At 38.5% G+C, this 22,923-nt stretch overlaps 1 pseudogene; it reads left to right on the forward strand.

Moving 5' to 3' along the window:
- The first annotated feature begins 178 nt into the window (after nt 1-178).
- Nucleotides 179-21,780, forward strand: LOC117284769 (annotated as a pseudogene).
- Nucleotides 21,781-22,923: the final 1,143 nt, after the last annotated feature.

The raw sequence follows: 22,923 nt of genomic DNA on the forward strand, positions 1-22,923 counted from the left end.
CAATGAATGTAACTGTACTGTATCCCTAAATGTACCAATAAACTCAATAAAAAAAAAAACTGAAGGGAAAATAAAAAAGACACCTATATTATAACACTTACTTTTCATACTGTTCGAAATACGTATTTGTTCTAAATAAAAAAAAAGAATACAAAAAACAAAAACAAAAACAAAAACAATGAATGATGGTGAGGATGCAGAGGGAAAGGAATACTTCTGCAATATTGGTGAAGGCGTAATTTAGTACAGTCATGTTGGAAGTCAGTATGGATGTTCCTTTGTCTTCTAGAGTCATTCTCTTTAGAAATAAGTACAATAGGAATGTTGTGATTATTGTACTCATATTGAGATTCATGCTTTGAGTTGGTACCTCCGGGTGACATTTTTGTTCACCTAACCAATACACATTCCTTGCTTTCCTGATTGGGTTCAGGCTTCCAGCAATACATCTCTTTCTGATTCAGTTATGTGCTTGAAGATGATCTGCCCACTTTCCTAACTCCAAGCAGGAACTCAAAATGGAAGTAAAGGAAAAGTCCTATGAGAAATAGGATAGCTTTGGACTTTGACCTCTGAATTCCTTTATTCATTTTAAATTTTTATTTATTTACTTGTTCCTGAATTAATGAATAAAAATTCGGTGCACCTTTAATGTGTCACATGATTTTTAAATTGAAAAATAATAGTTCAGGGTACGATGTGATATTTTAAAGTATGTATAATGGTAGAAAAATGACATGAAAATAAGTACCATATCATCACCTCCTTCATATCACTTGCCATTTCTTGGTGGTGACTACACTTAAAATCTACTCTTTAGCAATTTGGAAGTATGCAAGGCAATATTCTCTTTAAACTCTTCTGACACAATAATATCTCAACATGGTAGCTCATAGGAAGTGCTGTCAAAACATTAAGGATGAACAACAATTGGAGTTTTGGCTAAGCTACTAAATTCCAATGTGCCTGTTCAGGATTTAGCCAGGATTTTACAATTTTAAGTAACTGGCTTAAGCAACCCTGAAGCCCATCATATAGCTGAACTATAGGTTATATAAGTATATTTATTTCCTTGTTAGATGAGACATCATGACTTGTACTTTCTGTCACCTGCAATGGCTGACTGCCACACACACAATTTTGTGGTTGTTTTAGACATCTTACCTTGATGACTAAGATAGAAACAACATATTGATTTCTTTGTCAGAGATTTTGCATCTCCCTCAGTTTCTGCACCTACGCTTGCCACAATCCTGAGTGGTTACAATGTCCATGCAGAAAACCAAACTGTCATGCCAACTGTCATTGACTGCTTCCATTTTAATGGTCCTGTTATTGATGTCCATCCCCATTTAATGACTAGGCTTACGGTCACTCCCTGAATCTTGCTACTTCTCTGTACTGCTTCACTCTGAAATCACACCTGTTCATATCCTGTTATTCCACACCCCTTTTAACTCATGGGTCTTTTTCTGGCTATTTTATTGTGTGCATGTCCATTCATACTTTTGACCTTTTGGGATCAATTTTCCTTTAGGACTAGATGATGACCTGCTCCATTCCAAATAGTGATTGCTATCTTAAAGTCTATTTTGCTTGATATTAGTGCAACGTTCCTTGTTTTAATTGGTTTTGAAGGTCACTGGTTGTGTTAGCTTTCCATTACGGTTAAAACAAGCAAACAAACAAACAAACATAATACCTGAACTAAACAATTTAAAAGGAGGAAAATTTTATTTTGGCTCGTGATTTCAGAAGTTTCAGCCCACACTCAAGTGGCCCCATCGCTTTAGATCTCTGGTAAGCCAGTAAATTATGGTGGCATGCAAAGGGCAAAAGATAGCTGCTTATCTCATAGTGACTGGGTAACAAAGAGAGAAAGAAGGAGGGACCAAGTTCCCCGCTCAGGTGCCTCACTTCCTTTCACCCGACCCAACCTCCTAAAGGTTGAACTACCACCAAGTAGGGCCAAAAGCTGTAAACCAACCCTTTCCACATGGTCTTCGGGGGACATTTAAGATCCAAACTGCAACACTGATAGTTTGTACTATCACTTCATTTCCTTTCCTTAAGAGGGATGTAGCAGTTTTTTCATGATGCCTGATGTTGGGATGATGTTAGTCAAGAAAAAAGACAGCCAATTTGGGGGAAGGGGCAAAGAGAACACAAGAGTATGGCATGCTTTCATAATCCTGTAGCTCCCCAAATGTCAAGGATCTCTTAAAGGTCAGTAGTTTGGGGTGGGTGGCATGAATGATCTGAGAAAAGGAGATCTCAGATAGGGCTACAGTTAGACCACACTTCTTCACTGAGAGGGTTTCTACTGAGGGGAAATGGGAACAATTACTCCTGAAGATTTGGGATCAGAGAACACATAGATCAATGGAAGGAATAAGTTTTAGTGATGCTTAGAACACAATATTTAAAATAGTAGTAATGTGTTGAATATTTCAAAATTGCTAAAGAGTAGATTTTAGGTGTAGTCACCACCAGGAAATGGCAAGTGATATGAAGGAGGTGATGATATGGTACTTATTTTCATGCCGTTTCTCTACCATTATACATACTTTAAAATATCACATCATACCCTGAACTATTATTTTTCAATTTAAAAAGCATGGGGCACATCAGAGGGGCATAGAATTTTTATTCATCAATTAAGGAATAAGTAAATAAATAAAATTTTAAGATAAATAAAGGAATTCAGAGTTCAAAGTCCAAAGCTATCCTATTTCTCATAGGACTTTTCTTTTACTTCGAGTTCCCGGACTTGATTCCAAGATTCCTTCCCAAGATTGAGCTTCTAAGTATCTGTAAAGACAAAATAATCAGTTATGCCCCTTAATTTGATGTGAGAGTCAACAAAAATTCAGATATAGCTGTGTATAGAATAAGGGCTAACCGGTTTTATATTGTGAAAGCGGTCAAGGACCAAATGTCCCTCCTGCATTTTCCTTCATTAAATTATCAGTTCCTTGGGCACCAACCACTAGGTACCTGCACATCAATACCCTTAAAGGCCAAGAGAGTACATGCTACAGTAGGAAGTGTGGTACTTGAACAAGAGAGATAAATAGGTAACTAGCCCACCATGCTAAGCTCTTCCCAGGGTAACACTGCTCATCCTTTCTTCACAACTCACATAAGGGTGCATCCCCAAGCCAATCTCAGGAGTGTACCATGATAAATAATGTCCACATGGCTTCCCCAAACAGTCAGTGATGGTCACCTGACTAGACACAGTGACCTAAGTGCTCTGTCCTGAATTTTACTAAGTAGAGCTTGAAAGTTATATCCATTTTGTCAGGTTTTTGCAAAAGATTACCATGAATTAGTGCCCTAAAATGACATAATTTTATACTACAGTTCTGTTGTTCCAAAGTTGGAAATCAAGGTGTCAGTAGAACTGGTGTCATGGAAAAGTTGTTTGTGGGGGGGTACAAGGAGAATCTGTCCATCACCCCTCTCTTAGGTACCCATTGTTAGACATGATATTTGGCATTCTTTGGCTGCTGGAAGTATAACTGTAATCTGTGTCATTTGTGTTAAATGGAATTCTCCCCATGCTTCCCTGTCTCCCAAAGTCTCTCCTTTTATAAGGACACCAGTCATTGGTTTATGGCATACTCTAATTCAATATTACCAGATCTTACCTTTGTCACACATGCAAGGACCTTATTTCAAACAAAGTTCCATTCACAGCATCCAGGTAGACATGAAATTTGAAGGGATAGTATTGCACTCAGTACACTCTGCACTCTGGACCCACAATATTGATGTTCGTACAATGAACAAAATATAACCACCTCATCCCAAGATTGCAGAAGGTCTTAATATGTTCTAGGGTTACGCCTATATGTGAAACCCCGGCCAAATATCACCCAATGGAAAAAAAAAAACTTACCCATCTCATCTTGTAAAGGATCCCAATCACCTATGTGTTGGACTTTGGTTAAACTCCAGTCTGCTGCAAAGTTCCTTTCTCACTGTAGACCTATTAATTAGTAAAACAAAGTTGCCTACTTCCAAAATACACTGGTAGGTAGAGGTAGATGTAGAGCTAGATGTGCAGTAGATGTTCCATTTATAACAAGAAAAAAATGAAAGGAACAAAGAGATTACCTGGAGCCACCTCACCATACAGCAGGAAAGACAAAATAGCACTGTGTTTTAAGGATAAGAGTAAACTTTGGTGGCTTAATTTTTTGTCTTCTGGGTTTTTTTCTTCTGTGCCCTTCAGAGAGGCAGGCCCAATTTTTTTTTCTTTATTGGTACATTGTAGGTATACAGTACAGTTACATTCATCATTGGGATCTGGTACCTTTACATGACATATCTTGCTTCATATTTCTTCCCTATTACTCTGGTGTCATTCATCCTCTCCACCCTTCCCTATTTACAAATAATTTGTTTCCACATTTTCCCTTTTTTCTTATTTTTCCTTTTCCCTTCTAAACTTTCCCCTACTCCTTCCACTTCCCCTACATCGTTAGAACTTTTTTCCTATTATACAATATCAATTATACATTTTGATCCTTATTTACGTTTTTAGTTTGTCACAGTAGAGAAAGCATTCAGTATTTAGGTCCTATTAATTTCACTTGAGTATGTCCTCAATGTGCATCCACTTAGCTATACATGTTTCTAATTTCTCATTCATTATGGATGAGAACTCCTTTTTATTTAAAAAAAAAACACACTCACACATCTTCTTTATCCAGTCTCCAGTTGATGGGCAATTAGGCTGTTAACAAGTTTTAGCTATTACAAACTGTGCCACTATAAACATGGGTTCACATATATCACTGTGGTATCATCCTTTTAATTCTTTTGGGAAGTTATCCAGGAGGGTAATAGCTAGGTCAAATGGGACTTAAAATCGTAGTTGTTTAAGGTGTCTCCATATTGATTTCCATAGTGGTGGCACCAGTCTGCACTCCCACCAAAAAATGAAGAAGGGTTCTTTCTCCCCGCCACCCTGCCAAAATGTGTTATCGGTTGATTTCCTGATAGCAGCCATTCTTTCTGGGGTGAGGTGAAATCTCAGTGTTGTTTTCATCTGCATCTCTAGAATGAACAGTGATGTTGAACATTTTTTCATAAGTTTATTTTCTGCTTTTAATTCTTTGAGAAATATCTGCTCATTTCAGATGCCCATTTTTAATTGGGTTTTTAATTTGGGAAGGTCTGATTTTTTACAGTTCTTTACATATTCTGGATAGTAGACCTTTGTCTGAGGAACAGAAGGTTAAAGTTTTTTCCCACATTGTAGGTTGTCCTTTGCTCTGTTGGTGGCTTCCTTGTAGTGCTGAAGCTTTTTAATAAGATGAGATACCAGTTGTTGATTCTTGGTGCTAGTTTCTGTGCTACTGCAGATTGGTTCATAAAGTCTTTTCCTATGCCAATGGCTTCAAGAGTTCTACCTGACTTATCTTCCAACAAGTGTAGTGTTTTTGTTTTAATATTTAGATTTTAATCCATTTCAGTTTTAGTTTAGTGCATAGTGAAAGATAGGGGTCTAGTTTTAATCTTTGACAAGCTGAAATCCAGTTTTTCCAACACCATTTATTAAAGAGGCTATTTTTTCCACCAGTGAGGATGATTAGCTCCTTTGTCAAAGAGGAGGTAGTTGAGTATGTCTGGAGTTATTTCTGCATCTTCTAATCTCTTCCACTGATCCTTGGGCCTGTTTTTTTGCCAGTACTATGCCAGTTTTAATCACAATGGCTTTGTAGTATAGTTTCAATTTGGGGATTGTGATACCCCTGCCATGTCTCTGTTGACTAAAATGGCTTCTGCTATTCTAGGTCTCTTCTGGTTCCAAATGAATTTTTTGTATTCTTTTCTCTAATGCAGCCCCAAATTTTGAAATTACCCTGGGAAGCAGCCATGTAATATTTTGGCTTTCTGAGACAAAAGCTTAGCCCAACTAATCCTCAAGGACCACAACAATGCCCTTTATGTACTTGTCTTCTATTGATTCATTCAGAGTCATTTCCCCTTGCTATTGTCCCATCTCAGTCCATTTCCGTCCAGGCTGTCATGGTTTCTGCTGCTACGAAATTCTCAAAAATCTTGTCAAGCTTCTGAGGATGCCAATGAAGTATGCACCAATAGCTATGGGGATTCTCCACAGAACTTTCCCGAGTTTTCATATCTCCTTTTCTGACCTTATGCTCACATGCTCAATTGAGTACATACACCTAATCTTGTTAGCGAATGGTTACCCAGCCACATGCTTGATACTGTTACCATAGCACACTATACAGATAAACTGACATTTTTCAAAATTGTCAGGTATAATTTTGTTTGCTTGTTTGTTTGAGTTGTGTTTTCCCTTAAGTTTTCATTATTTAATGTATCTGTTTACTCTCATATTTTTTTCATTGAGTTTATTGGTACATTCTAGGTATACAGTACAATTACCTTCATTACTGGGATCTTGTACCTTTACAGGACAGGTCTTGGTTCTCATTTTTTCCCCTCATCCCTACCCTCCTTTCACCCCTCCTCCCCTCCCCATTTGCAAACCATTTAATTCCATTTTTTCATTTTCTCACATTTTTTCTTTTCCCTTACTCCCCTTTCCCTACCCTTCCCACTTTCCCTACACCTTTAGCCCTTTTCTTCTCATTTCACATTGTTAATTATCCCATTAGGATCTTGAGTACTATTATAGCTTTTCACACCAGAGAAACTATTCGGTATTTACACATGTGTGACTTATGTATTTCACTTAGGAGTATATACTCAAAATGTATCCATTTTCCTATGAATGACTCTAATTTATCATTCTTTATGGCTGTGTAGTATTCCATTTGATAGAAAAAGTACATCTTCTTTATCCAGTTTCCAACTGATAGGCAAATGGGCTGTTTCCAAGTTTTAGCTATTACAAACTGTGCTGTTGTAAACATAGGTGTACATACGTCACTGTGATATGATTCTTTTAGTTCTTTTGTAAAGATACCCAGCAGAGCTATGGTTAGGTCAAATGGAACCTCTAGTCCTAGCTCTTTGAGGTATCTCCATATTGATTTCAATAGTGGTTGCACCAGTCTGCACTCCCACCAACATTGGAGAAGGGTTCCTTTCTCCCCACAACCCCGCCAACATTTGTTATTGTGTGATTTCTTGATAGCAGCCATTCTTTGTGGGGTGAGGTGGAATCTCAGTGTTGTTTTCATCTGCATCTCTCGAATGACCACAACTCCACATGTACTCAGCTACCTCAGCTTTGACAAAGGAGCTGGCCATCTCCACTGGAGGAAAGATAGCCTCTTTAATAAACGGTGTTGGAAAAACTGGATCTCAACATACCAAAGGTTAAAACTAGATCTTTATCTTTCACCATGCACTAAATTAAAATCCAAATGGATTAAAGATCTAAATATTAAAACAGAAACATTAAACTTGGTGGAAGATAAGTTAGGCAGAACTCTGGAAGACATTGGCATAGGAAAAGACTTTATGAACAAATAGTAGCACGGGAACTAGCAGAAAGAATCAAAAAGTGGGATCGCATCTTATTAAAAAGCTTATGTACTGCAAAAGAAACCATCAACAGAACTAAGAGACAACTTACAATGTGGGAAAATTTTTTACAAGCTGCTCCTCAGACAAAGGACTATTATCTAGAATATATACAGAACTCAAAACAGTCACCCCCCCCCCGAAATATAAAGACCCAATTCAAAAACGGGCATCTGAAATGAACAGACATTTCTCAGACAAAGAAGTAAAAGCAGCGAGTAAATATATGAAAACATGTTACTCTCATATTTTGCTACAAACGGCAAGGAGAGATCAGGCCACACCTTCCACACTTTGCCTGAAAATCTTATCTAAACATTTCTGTTCAGTACTTATAAGGTGTACTTTACCAAACAGTAGTAAAACACATTTTAGTCAAGTTTCATGGGACTCTACAGCAAAAATCACCTATAGTCCTGCTGTTAATGAGTTCTCACCATAAGAATTTCACTATTCCTGTTCCTAGCAACATTCTGCTCCCAACCATATTTGTTCTCTAACATGATAGAAGCCTTCTCTATGCTCTATTCACTTAACCACCTATAGAATCTCTCCTTAATATCTATATTTTCACAGTCTTTTCAAAGCAACCTAGGCTTTTCTTTATCATGTGCTTCAACCCTTACAACCTTTAGTTATTTTCAATTGCAAAGGCCCTTCCACACTTTGGAGGGATTTGTGACAGAAGTGACCCAGTTCTCAGTAATACCATTTGTATGCGTTTCCTAGGGCTGCCCTAGCAAAGTGCCACAACATCGGTGGCTGAGAACAAGAATTTATTCTGCAACATCTCTGGAGGTTAGAGGTCAGGGTCAAGTTGTTATGAAGGACATGATTCCTCCAAAACCCCAGGGAATCAACCTTCCTTGACTCTCCTAGTGTCTGGTGGGTGCTGACAGACTTTAGTACTCCATGGTTTGTAGCTGTGTCATTCCAATATCTGTCCTGGCACTGGTCATTCAGTGGTAGAATTCTCACCTGCCAATTCTGTCCTATCTTCATATGACTTCTCTATGTGCCTGAGCCTCAGCTTCCAAATTTATCTCTACTTACAGGGATACTAGACATATTGGATTTAGAGCCTACCCTGATCCAATATGATCTTATCTCAACTTGATTATATAGGCAAAAACACCATTTCACAACAAGGTCTCACTCACAGGTCCTGAGTTCACAGGTATTTGGGGAAGGAACATGATATAGCCAAGTACATGCATTAGTTTTTTTAAATTTTAAGTAGAATAGCTTTCTTTCCATTCTTTAAGTACATTCTACCCACTACTTTGACTAGGTTCTAGATCCATTCATGATATGTCAGACAGAAAACAAATGTGTCAATGAACTCAATGGGACAACAAAATCTGTTTCATCAGCTTTGTAAAACTGAACACTGAAAGGTCAAAAAGACAAGAATAGCAAGGAAAACTGCATAATATGTAATATAATATAGATACAAAGATTCTTAATCAAGTATTGCTAAGCATAACTGGAACCTGTCTACCAAATAAATGGTTTATTCTGAAATGAAAAGGTAGTGAAAAATTTGAAAAATCTATCAGTTTCCTAGTGATGATTTGAGAAATGTTGAATGTTGAATGGAGGTTATTTTTGGCTCCCTTCTTAATAAAGAATTAGTGGGTAAAGTGAATGGATAAAACAAAAGTTAGTAGCTGAGAACATCAGACCAAAGAATTACGTTAGCAAAGTTTGGAAACTATAACAGATGAACAAGTAATGAGTTCTTAGAAGACCCCAACATTGAACACTAAGCCTCGAAGAGAAAAGCCACAGAACTGTGCTGTTGGAGGTGTCAAGTGTCATCCATGACAGAGACCCCATGGTTTAAATCATCACTGGGGGATTCACAGAAAGCAATCCTAAAAGGAGCAATCATCTCTATACTTTTTATCACCCTGAAGAGCCAGGTTTCCCACCTCAGGCCTAATGTCAACCCAAGGGTTATTCATATTCTCCTTCTCTACTGGTCCCTGTAACAGCCATTGTGCAAGACATGTCTCTGCAGAAGAGTTATTGATTCCTGAGAACAATGATGGCTGAAGGATAGATGCTGAAATCTACACCAGCAAGTATAGCTTAGATTGGGGAAGTACTGTGCATGTTTCTCTGTCCATCACAGTCTAACCTTTGCACTGATTAGGTCTACTTCTCCATATGCATCCAGTCAATGGCTTTTCCAGAACCTGTGTTACTGAGAGAAACAGAAAAAGCTTGCTACCAGCATAAACTATGTCCTAGATCAGTTTGCTACAGTTAATCTTGTGGCTAAAGGAATCCTCAGCCACTTTTTCCACTGTCCATTCTAGGTCATCGTTCCTCACCTGCTAAGAATTATTATTTTAATCGCTTACAGATGGTATTTATTAGGATCCCTTGCCTGATTATTTTACCCTTCTCTGGCTTGGGTTATCCCCTTTTCCTTTCACTTACAATCCTCAGCAAGGAAGTACCAAAAATAACTCATCTGGAGGACAAACAATTTGTTTACCCTCCAGTGTGCAATAGCTTCTGTATTTCTGATAATCCTAGTCAATTTCCCCTGCCACATTGGTGACACTTTCTGCTGTCTGGTTGTTTGGCACAGAGAGGTCTAAATCGTCAAGTGGAAGTTGTAGCTTTTAATTCAATGAGACTCTTGTGTTTTCCTTCATAACAATGATCCTTTTGGGGGCATCAAGCCTTCTAACTGCAGAACATATTGTTCTAGGGTCCAGGTATATAAATTTTCTTACTGGAGTTGACTAGAATGAAGAAGTTTGGAGTTGCACCTGCCTGTATCTTGTTTCCCTCACCCATTTTTATTCCTTTTCAGGACACAGAATCATACAGCAATCCTTCTCTCACGGTGTGTACTGAGGACTACAGGATCAAACCCAATGATCCTAAAATTTTGCTTTCAACAGGATTAGAAAATACCATATTAGAAGCACGCAAGGCTCACCACCTTCTTCTTGCCATAGAATCAAAAACAAGTAGAGGACAGCCACTCTTTGAGGTGGATGACTGTGGGAAGGCACTGAAGTTCAGCTGTGAACAGAGACTTGAAAAACCTAGAGCCTGCAGAGCACAATAGAGGGTGGGAAGGAGCCACCCAGCATCAATATCCAGAGGCACACAGTGGTATACAGGGTTACATATGAAAGAAAGAAGGAGAAAAACAGAAAACACAACTAGTGAAGGTCTGAGCACTGGGACAAAGTTTATAGTCTAAATGGACAGCAAATCTAGAATCTGTACAACATAATGGCTCTGTGGAAGTGCTCTCTACTTGCCAACATAGGGGAAGCATGATATAGGATCAGGGAGTCATCCTCAGAAGATTTTATCTGATCTCATGGCTTAAGCAATCAAAGGTCCCTACATTTTTCTGTTTCCAGGAGTCAGTAGCAATTGTGATACACTAACCCAGCAAGTGTTGGCCTTAAAAACTAGTTTGACTATGGGGGAAATCTTCTGAAATAAAACTGCTGATAGCTCCATGTGGTAGAAAACCAGTCTGTAACTTGTAAGGGAATGAAAGTCACTTTGAATTTAGAACCATCAACTTAGGAAATTACCTGTAGTAACTTCAGGGAAAACTGGCAGCTGCCTGTGACCATACGTGGTAGCTAGGATTCAGAATACTAGTGCAAGGAGGGTGCACTATATATGAGAGACCATGCCACCCTATCCCCTCAGTGTGGATGGTTGAGACCCCATAACATTTCCATGTTTCCGTAGCAGACATTATGGAAGGGACAAGGAACCCAGATGTGCTGCAATAACTGGCATCAGTTCTTCCCTAAGAGTGTGAAGAGTAAATAAACCAGAGTAAAACCCTGATGGTAGAAATTTTGTGTTCTACCCCAGCCTGTTCTGAGGAGTATGTACATACACCACACCTCTTGGTTAACAGGAGAGCAACACAAAGTAAAAGTTTAGAACACACACCCTATGCCAGTGGTGGGGAGTCTTTTAGAGCTTTCAATGATACAAACAGCCTGCTGCAGCATGCATGGCATAGGTTTGCCACCACTACACTCCACTCTTTCCCTAGAGCACATAGCTAAATAAGTCCAGGAAAGATCTGTTTCACATAGAGTGAGGATATCTTCTTACCTTCACAGTTGACCTCAGTGGTGGGAAGAAAACATTTGCCTTTTCTTATGACATTTTTTGTTCCCCCAGGGGTGCCATAAACAGTGGAACCACACTTGTGGACCATCAGCAGCCGATCATTCTTCAGAATGATTGCCAGATCCAGTCAATGGCAGAGAGCAGAAAGACCATCATTCTGAGATCTGGAAGATGGAGGAGTGGTAAGCAGCAGAGAGAGTGCCTCTCCGAGACTTATTGTTGAAAATTGAAGTCCATCAGGAGAGCAAAGAGAGTCACTGCAATAAAGATGCAGCAGACTACAGCAGTTGGTGAGTGGTTGGGAACAGGACCTCCTACCTGAACTTGGACTTGCTGTGGGGGAGGGCAGTTTGAACCTGCAGCAGAACAGTGCAGAATTCAAAGCTGCAGGAGGTCAGGGAATTCAACTCTAGCCTCTCGGCCATAAATCAACCTGAATCACAGTGGACTAGAGCTGGCTTGCTAAGATTAATTGACTCAGATCTGCACACTACTGCCCTACTTGTCTACCAAGTATGGCAGAGAAACATCTTAAACGGGACATTTTTTCTGTCGTCTTTATTTTCTTCTCCTTTCTCCTTCTCCTTCTTCTCCTCTTCTCTCATTTCTTGCTCCTATTTTTCTCCTGTTTTGTTTTTTTCTTAGTTGTTCTTATTTCTCTAACAGTGTGGATGCAGTCTCTAGTTTTCCTGTTGCAAATAATTTGTTCTGTTACTGTTTTAGTTCCTTCCTTCTCACTTTTCCTCCTGTCTTCACTAATTTCCCAAAGTTTACATAATTTTTCTGTGTTCTCTAGCCCCACTTCTAACCTTTCCCTCTCCTTCTATTTATATATCCTCCCCTCTGACTCCCTTTATGTCTTCTTCCTGGAAGGTAAATTTGGCATAATGAATGGCTTATTTATTGCAAACATATTTCTGGTTGGTCCATGATTTGATGTAGAATCATAAGCTTAGATCATGCAGTTAAAGGTGATAGATTAATAGTTACCACAGTTTGTCATTTTCTAAGCTGTGTTTGATGCTATTGTTGATACTGTTTGTATTACTTTGGCCAAGGTGACATGATTGTTCTAGTCAGTTGTCCTTCCTAGTAAATCAAAACCGAGATTGCCTAAGGGTTACTACAAACTCAAAACCCAAAGACCAGCTATACCTGGAAGACACCTCTGAGGAGCAAGACTATTCCCTAAGGCTTCTAAATACTAGCAGTAAAGATACTTGCAATAACCAATATACAATATCCAGCCAGGGATTATGCAAAAAATATCAACAACAAAAAATTAAAAATGAGAAGACACATAAACAAGATGCAAAGCCACCAAAGGCAAATCCAGGCGGCAATGAGATGGAACAATCTAAAAGTCAACCACCTGGACTTCCTGAACTTGCAACAAGGGACATAACACAACATATTAAAGAGGCTCTGGAAAAATGAAATCAGAAATAATTTCCAAGATAACTACAGAGATGGTGATGAGAATGCAAGACATGCTTAGTGATTCTAGAACAGATAGAAATAAAAAGAGAAGAGTTCAGGAACATGATGAAAACCATGAGCACGCAGCATATGGAAGTCAGGGAAACCATGAACAACCAACATAGGAAAGAAATTGAATTCATGAAATGGATTCAAATAGATATCCAGATTAAAAACTCTATTGAAAGTATACAAACAAGTGCGAACCAATGTTAGGACAGAATATCAGATATAGGAGACAGGATTGCAGATAGTGATCATGAAAAGAGAGAGTTGTTAAAAATAACAAGGGACCATGAGTAATCAATCCAGCAGCTGCTAGAGGATGCAAATAAAAATAACATAAGATTAATCGGAGTCCATGAAAATGCAGTCAATAAGGCAAACAAAAACAAAAAACCTGTTCACAGAAGTAACGGCAGAAAACTTCCCAAACAGAGGGGAAAAAATTGGCATACAGATAAGTGAGTCATGCAGGACTCCAACTAGCTGTGATGAAAAAATTTACACTTATGCATATAGTAGTCAAGATTCCAGAAATCCAGCATGAGAGTAAAATATTAAAAGCAGTTAGAGAAAAGAAACAAATCACATACATAGGAAAGCCCATCAGAACTACAGCAGACTTCTCAATACAAACACTCAAGTCAAGAAGAGTGAATTATTTCAAGCCCTAAAAATCAAAACAATCTCATATCCAGATTGATGCATCCTGCAAAACTATCTTTCAAAATCAATGGAGAAATGAGATACTTTTATGACAAACAACACCTGAGGAACTTCATGAATACCAAACAAGCACTACAAACAATTCTAAACAAAATCCTAGAAAACAACAATGAAGACTGTGAATCTATGAACCCCAACAGAATTAAGACATCAGTTATAACAAGAAACTAAAAAGAAAGTGGGAAAAATAAAAACATAATGGAACCAACAACAGGAAAATATAATGAAAAAGATAAGTCAATACATATCAGTTATAAGCATAAATGTTACTAGTCTCAATTCACCAATCAAAAGAAATACACTGTCAGAATGGGTCAAGAAGCAAGATCCAGCAACATAATGCACAGCAGAAACACAATTCAAAAAGAAATTCATAGATTGAAAGTCAAAGGACAGAAAACAACACTGAGCACTCAATTCAGGTTTTTATATATGATAACAAAGACAAGTTCATAAAAGAGTATTTATAAGTCCATATTAATAGGTGCACAGGGACTGGGCTTTAGCTCAGTGGTGCCACCACCTATGTCAAAAGCACAAGATCCTGAGTTCAATCCCCGGTACCAAAAAAAACAAAAGCAAAAATATTAATAGGTGCACAAAGTATAAAGATGAGTTTGTGATAATAAAGGTGTAAAGAAAAGGGATGGACATCTATGGAAACAAAATTTGTATAAAAAACTGAAATAAAATTTGTATTCACTCAATCTGCCCCTAAATTGAACATATTAGTTTTAATAACCTGGATAAAAACAAAATAAAATATATACATAAAAAGAAGTGAGTAGGGAATCAACATGATACAGTACAAAAAGTAAACAAAATTTGTATAAACAGTTGAAATAAAATATGTATTAAATTCAAATTGTCATAAATAGAATATATTAGTTTTAATCCTTATAATAACTTGGATAAAAATAAAATAAAATAAAAAAATATATAAAAGTGAGTAGGGAACCAACATGATACAGTACAAAAATTAAACACAAAAGAAAGCAATAGAAGAGTTGGGCCTTTGCTGGTGGTAGGCAACAACTCAGGAGGCAGTGTTGTCTGGGCTCAAGTGGACAGCAGCACCTCAGATTCACCAGAGCCATAGCCCAGTTGGGCTGACACCTTAAACAAAGAGAAGCAAGAGTTCAAGCACCGTGGGGGGGTTGTCAGTTGGTCACACAGAGCAGGCCACCAAATTCCTGTGCAAGCCCAGAGCCTGGCCATTGGGATCCAACACAGGGCAGGAAAATGCCACATTCCTGGTCAAACAGTGAAGCAAGTTCAAGAATGAGGTGTCCTGTCTAGTGCTCTCTGTTTTTAAAGGTTTATATACTGAAAAACTGCTGTGGCCTTTTATGACCTGTATATAAAGTAGAATAAAATAATAAAAAACTTGATAGCTTTTTCTAAGTCATAAATGTATCTTTAAATTTAAAAATGAGGAGTTTTTCGGGAAGATGAGCTGTGAGTATGAGATTAACTACTTGGGCTTCAGGAAACAGCCCCAGGAAGGGCAGCAGATGCACTTCCTGAAAGCCTGCCACAATGGCTACTAAGAATCACATTTGTGGCTGCAGGAGCCAACCTATCTTTGCAGGTTTTTTTTGGCCAGCTGGAGGTAGAACAGAGACTAACACATAGCTGCGAGTATGTCAAGTTGGAAAGAAAAGTAGGAAAGGTATATTGAAAGGCTCCCATAATTCTGAATGAAGTCTGTTATCTGCAAAGCTTGGATTGATTTCTAGAGGCTGGATGGTATGGGCTTTTGGAATTTGATGAAGAGCAAGCCCAGTAGGAGCATGCATTAGCATGACAGGCCTTGGGAGAGGCTCAGAGCAGGACATGTGAATTTGAAGATAGAGACAGTGAGGCAGGTCTGAAAGTAAAACAAGTCCTTCCAAATTTTAGGCATTTCCCTCCCCCTCTTATTCACCTTACTCCCGTCTTTCTTGTAGCTGGAACTCTTTGTTCTGGTACAGACAAAATTGACAACTATGTCTTGTAAACAAAGTTTATTACACTGTGTTCTTATATGATCCATATGACACTGTTTTATTTTAATGCAGTTACAAAACTATCTGCACTTGTCCTGTTCTCCTAAACTCACTTGCTATGTCACTAGAAAAACCACCCTTTTTGACAAAATGTATAAAAGCTATAACTTTTTCTTTGTTCAATGCTTTTCCTCTGGACAGCAGTCCATTGAGTCAGTGTACACCTTAAACCTGAGGTAAATCCTCCCAAATCCTATTGGTCTCTCTTGTCTCTTGGAATTTTGCTTATTTCTGGTGACCACGATTGACCTGGAGATGAGAGAGTTGCTGTCTCCTTTGCCTCCACGCCTGAGAGAAAACCAAGCTGAATGAATCCTGAGATCTCTATCACCATTAAGTGAGACTTCAGCTGGCAGAGGGAACCAGCCCTTTCACATATTCACAGCCCACTCCCTGCCAGTGCAAAGGGTACCAGTTGAGATTCAGGATGACTATAGAACAACAGTACAGTACAGGATCATCATAACGTTTTAGGGCTCAGGGGAAAACCCATCTTCCTAGGACAGAAGGGGTGCCTGATCACCTTCCAGGGTGTACCAACTTATCTGACCTAGATTAAATTGGACTGCACTGGCACCTCAAGCCGGCCTACAACCAGAATCAGCTCACAGGGGTACGAGTGACATGAGAGTGGCTGTGGCAGAGGATCATGGTCCATCCAATCTGGACTAAGTCAAATGATACCTACAATCTCAAGTGGAATACAGGGATGGTCTATAATGAGTTACCCTCAAACAACACATGAGGGTGTTGCAAAGGGGGTGTGCTAGGTAATCAGACTCGGGGGGTATCTAAGTAAACCCACACCTAGGTGAAAAAAAAGAACAGAATGTAAAGGTACATGAATGCATGTAAATAAATGGAATATAAACGACTGGGAAAGTTCCAGAGAGTATGGAGTGAGACAATGAGGGGGGGGCCAAGGCTAGGTGATAAGTGAAATACCAAAGCGGGGAGCCAAGCCTCCCTGAGCGATCACAGCATATTTCTGGGAATGCTCAAGATCTGAGCACAGGGGCTACCTGTTGTGTTAGAGCTCTGATGCTGGCCACTGCAGGCCGTGCTCTCTACAGGGCAAAACAAAGAAACATGGGCTGATGGAAGGTCTCCTTCTCTCTGCCTCAATGTCTCCTTCTTCCAGCTTTGGGAGTTTCAAGTCCAAAACAGCCCCAGCCTGGGACTAGATGGCCAAAGTCCAATGAAAAAAAGTTACAACCATGTTTAAGGAAGTTTCACAGGAGGAAGCAAATTACAAATTTTAGCTAATTTATAAATATATTTTTAATTGGAATTCATATTTTTGTTTAATTGGTTACTTAAAACATGTATTTTGCATTGCAAATTCTTGAATTATAATTACAGGGTTAACATTAGAGGGTTAACTTGCTCTTCTCTCAGCTCTGTTGACAAGAACACTGACTCCAGGTTAGTCTGTTGGCAGCCAGTCAAATTTAAAGTGTAGCAATCTGAAAACAAAGAAAAAAAGGGTGAAAAGGACAGAAAAAAATGGAAACAAAGTCTTTGTAAATAGGAAGCGGTGCAAGGATTGAAGGGAGGGCAGCAGAATGAGGAAAAATAAGAACCAAGATATATCATGTAAAGGTACACATTTCCAATAATTAATGTCATCATATTGAATACCTAAAATGTACCAGTAAACTTAATGATTAAAAAAATCCAAGTGGCTTAGCCTAATTTGTTATAGAACTTTATAGTAAGTGAGATAGAGGAAAATATAGGAAGACTATACGTAAAAGAGATTCATTTTTCATATGACAGAATTTTGTATGATAAAAGCTTTGTACTGTTAGATAAAAAGAGAGACAATGACAGGACTAGAAAGCTTACATATGTTGAAAGAAAGCATGCAGAAATAATATATGAAGAAAATATGTGTTTGATTGTTAGTTTGGTAAAAGATCATGCTGTTCCTTCTAAAAGCTCCATGTTATTCAAAAGGTTCAAAAAATATGTATGTCTGCTCATTAGTTTGATAGAGATCAAGTTACTCCTAAAGCAAAAGTGCTTGAGAGAATGATTTGCATCACAACATAGTAGATATGAGAGAAAAATCGCCAAAACTCACCCCATTAGGATGTATAAGAACTTTGAAAGAGGCTATATGGGGCTTATGGAGTAAAGTTGACACCTCACAGATTAAAAACTCTTTATAAAATAAATTGATCCTCCTTTGATATAGGGTGGCTGGCTGGGGGAAAATTGGTGTGCAAAGAGGTTGAAAACCAGAGGCAGAGAACAACCAGTACACCCACTCCTTAAATCCTGAGCTCCCTGAGAATCAGTGCATTGTAAATGCTGCCATTGTGCTACAGGCACAGCGAAACATCAAGCACAAACTACAAAAGTTAGTGGATTTTACCAATGTAAGTATAACCTAGTGCTTAGTGTCAGCCACCAAGGTGTATACGAACCCAGACCTGTAGGCAAAATGAGAGACTAACCAGAGGCTCAAAAAAACAGATCTGTTGACAGCAGGATTCACAGGAAGAAAGATAGAGATAACTTAGTGTCAAGGGTGCATACAAAATCAAAACGGAAGCCAAACTGAGCCAGGATCTGCCATTCGACCAAAACTAGATTGAGATTAATTTGCACAATGTAGAAAGTATGGGCATTCCACAAATGAATGTTCAGAAAATGATGACAGAGATGATATTTTCTAAAGCTTAAAATTCCAAAGCTGAAGACCTAAAGCCCTATATGAAGCCACAAATGGGACAGGGAGGAGCGCCTCCTCTGAGAAGCCAACCAGGAAAGAACATTTAAACAGATCAAAGAGGCTTGACTCAGGCCCCAGCCTTCCAGATGTAAACAAGTCTTTCTGCCTATAGAACCATGAATGGAAAAAATGTCCATAGGAGGGTCTTAACTTGAATGTTGGTATCCTGACATCACCTGGTGACATACTTATCAAAACACCTAGACTCTGTGGCCTTAGGATGGCCTCCATGCTTCAGGGCACTTGCTGCCACTGTTCTGCTGACACAGAAAGCTGACAAGGACAACTGCCTACTTGAGTACCATACTCAATCATAACCTTGATGAATCAGAGAAGACACTACTGGTTATCAAACCCAAGAATGACTGAGTATCAAAGACTCTATGTGAAAATCCCCACATAAGCCTACAGACAATAGACACTCTTTATCCAGCTACTTTGCTCCCAGTTGAGGCAGGAGCCTCCCTTCATGACTATTTGGAAATGAAAGACAAAATATTCTCACTCACCCTCTTGAAGACCCAAATGTAGATGTAAAGGGTCCAACAGACAAAACGTAATAATGACACTGGATTCTGTGGTAGAGGACCAACCTCTTCCCACCAGAACTTCAGCCCAAAAGACCAAAAATGAAAAAGGACAAAAAGCTAACATCTATACTGATTTCACATATGCCTTCACAACATTACACGTGCATGGGGCCATATAAAGAAAGAAAACTCTTGACTGCTGGACAGAAAAACACAAAGAAAAAAATTTACAACGACTAGATGTAATTGGGCCCCAAACAAGATTGCTGTTATACACTACATGGGGCACCAAAGGACAGGAACATTGAAAGTCAAAGGAAACCAAAAAGCAGAAGGAGAAGAAAAATGGGCTGCTTTGACAGCCCCCTAACACAAAGAAGGAGCCCTGATTATGCCCCTTATCCCAGAGCCTCCTCCTCTCCCAGAGATATCAAACTACCCCTTAGATAAAAAAGCATGATTTGGGCCCAGGGATTTAGCTCAGTGGTTCTGCTGCCTGCCTCGCAAGCACAGAGACCTGAGTTCGATCCCTGGTACCAAAACCAAAAAAAAAAAAAAAAAAACCAACCAACCAAACAAACAAAAAGCCTGATTTGCCCAAGAATCTTAAAAATATATAAAGAGGAGAGATAATAAAAGTTCACTGATGGAAAGCTGGTTATCCCCAAAGTGCTAGGCCCTATGTTCATAGAAAAATTCCACCAGGGGTCCCACATGGGAAAGAGAACATTGGAAACATTACTAGGCCACCATTTCTACATGCAATGGCTCATTGCCATTACTTGTACTGTTTGTGAACATTGATGCGGGAAATAGGAGCTGTCCCATGTAAAAACTTGCTTAAAGACTACCAAATAGCCTTAAGCCAGTGGCTATCAATAGATGTTGATGCTTGCCTGCACCTTCTCAGGATGGACTGAAACTGTCCAACCACCACCACCAAAAAAAAAAAAAAAAAAAAAAAAAAGAAAAAAAAAAGGAAAAGAAAACAAACCAAAAAACAGAGAAGACTCAAAAGATAGCCAAGGTACTACTAAGAGACATCATCCAAGATGGGACTAACCCTGACCTTAGGGTCAGACAATGGACCAGCATTTGCATCTGAGATAGTCCAGATGTTAAAGATAAAATGGGAAACTTCACATGGCTTACTAGCCATAGAGCTCAAGAAAGGTATAATGCTTGAACCAGACAATCAAAGAACTACTGAAAAAATATTGTCAAGAAACCCTACCTATGGTCCTCCTCCAAGTCCAGCACACCAACATCAAACAAACTGGGTAATCCTTTCATGAGATTCCATTGGCCAACCATCTCCCCCATAGGTCAAATTAAGGATAATATTTGTAAACTAGGAAAATATTGACCTTGAGGAAACAAATACAGGGTTTAAAAATGGCCATACAAAAAAATTCCTTGACTGGGTACAAGAAAAAAATTTCCATTAACTTAACAGAACTGGTACACCCATTCAAATTTGGGGGTTTTATTTAGGTAAAAAAATAATTTAAATAAAGCCCAACTCTAGGGCCCATATGGGATGGGCCTCATACTGTAATTCTATTCACCACTTCTGTTAAAGTTATACGAACTGTATCTTAGATCTAGCACATGCAGCTAAAGCCCACAGTCCAAGACAAGTAGACCAACCACCAGGATCCACACCACCCAAACAAGCTGATCCTGCAACAAGATCAAGTTAACACCAAACACAACAGCCCTGCTCTAGTCACCCTGGAAGCTAACTAGTCTACACATGGCAGAAGCCTTAGGAAACAACAACTATGCTGTGATCACTCCAGAAGGTGACCAGTCCATGCACTGCTGAAGATTGAGATCAACATACAGTCACAATGACAACGTCAGTTTCTTATCCTCTTTGTTATAATTCTCCCTTGCCTCTTACTCCCACTTGTCAAAAACATTTAGTCAACCATATAGACTCTGACAGACAGGCACACTTGACTGATGATCTTAATCAAGTACCAACCTCTCTTCAGTAGGTTGTACTGAGCACCCCCTTATGATAAAAATTGATAATTATAATAATGGCAAAAACTTGTTATAGAAAACATCAAAAGGGTCAATGAGGCAGAACTTAAGGAAAATCAAGTCCTTTCCATTCTGAAGCAGTCCCCCCATCATATTTCCCTCCCTTGTAGCCGTAACTCTCTGTTCTAGTACAGATAAAATTGACAACTATATCATATAAACAAAGTTTATGACAATCTGTTCGCATATGATACATAAGACACTATATTCTTTCAAGGAGAAGTTACAAAATTATCTGCCTTTGTCCTATTCTGGTAAACTCACTTGCTGCATCACTAGAAAACTGACCTGCTTTAACAAAATGTATAAAAGCTGGAACTTTGTTCAATGCTCTTCCTTTGGACAAGGGTCCATTGAGCCGGTATGCCCCTCAAACCTGAAATAAATCTTCCTAAATCCAATTGTTCTCTAGTGTCTCTTGGAATTCTGCAACAATAGGTCTCATCCAGAGGAGAGAGAGGTGAAAATTCCGCAGCTTCTGGCAAGAACTGGCAAGAAGACAAGACTCTTGTCCTGGTTCCAATTTAGTTGCTAATGACGATCTGAGACTTTGTTAATAATAACACAGTAGAGGTGGTGCCCATCTTTATATACACTTGCTTCTAGCTGGCAGATATAATTCATTATAAGGATAGAAATTGTGATATCTGAAGGTACTACCATCTATTTCTCAACATAAGGCAGTAAAAGATAACACAAACAGCCACGGTTTGCAATATTATAATACCTACATTTCTATTTTTTATAATATATAGCTAGTAATTATTTGAATATTTTTCTATCCAGGCTTACCTTGTTGGGATTATTTTAGTTGAATGGAAATCACGTACTTATAAAGCTCTTTTTCACTTCATTTTAATTTTAAAATTTATTTCATGCTAAAACAAGAAATTAAAATTGTATTTCAGGTAGTCTTTAATCAGTTACTCTAAAATTTTTTTTGCATTGTGGATTTGTTGGCTATGCAGCTTTTTTTTAGATAGATATTCTTAGTTTTGTTTTGCTTTCGCACTTTTATTTTGTATTTTCATAGTCAACATAGTTTGAAACTGTTGATGTGTTTTCATTATTTACAAACTATAAAACCTAGTACCATAAAGCTATCTGCCACAGCCTTATAAGATAGAGTTTACAGTGTTAAAAGTTGCAGTGTCCTTTTAAATGCTATTCAGTACCCTTTCTTTCCTTTTTAGATAAATTTTTTTAATTGGCTGTAATCTGCCCATGATGTTTTATATAATGTCATCATGAGTTGGGGTGGAGATATTCTCCACAAATGAAAATATTGTAGTGAAATGCCTAAAGAAGTCACAGGTTGGATTCTGTTTGATTCAGGGTTTATTTTTTGAGTCAGTTAGAAAAGAGATATTGGAGCTACTTCATGTGTATAACAGCTGATTAAACTGAAGACAGTGTTGAATCAGCTACAAAGGTCACATTGTATTAAAATAACTGCTTTATGTAAATTATACATTGCATGCTTTTTTGTTTGGTTTGTTTTTTGAGTCAGAGTCTCCTTTTGTAATTCAGGCTGGCCCTGAACTTACTATGTAGTCTGAGGTTGGCCTCAAACTCAGTGATCTTCAGTCTCCTGAGCCCTGGGATTACAGGTGTGCACCACCACACCTGGCTTTATATTACCTGCTTTTGTTGAAACAGTACTGGGTGATGAAAGACT

This window comes from Fukomys damarensis, unplaced genomic scaffold (genome assembly GCF_012274545.1).
Source record: "Fukomys damarensis isolate Sample0158 unplaced genomic scaffold, DMR_v1.0_HiC HiC_scaffold_39, whole genome shotgun sequence".
Classification (NCBI taxonomy): Eukaryota; Metazoa; Chordata; class Mammalia; order Rodentia; family Bathyergidae; genus Fukomys; species Fukomys damarensis.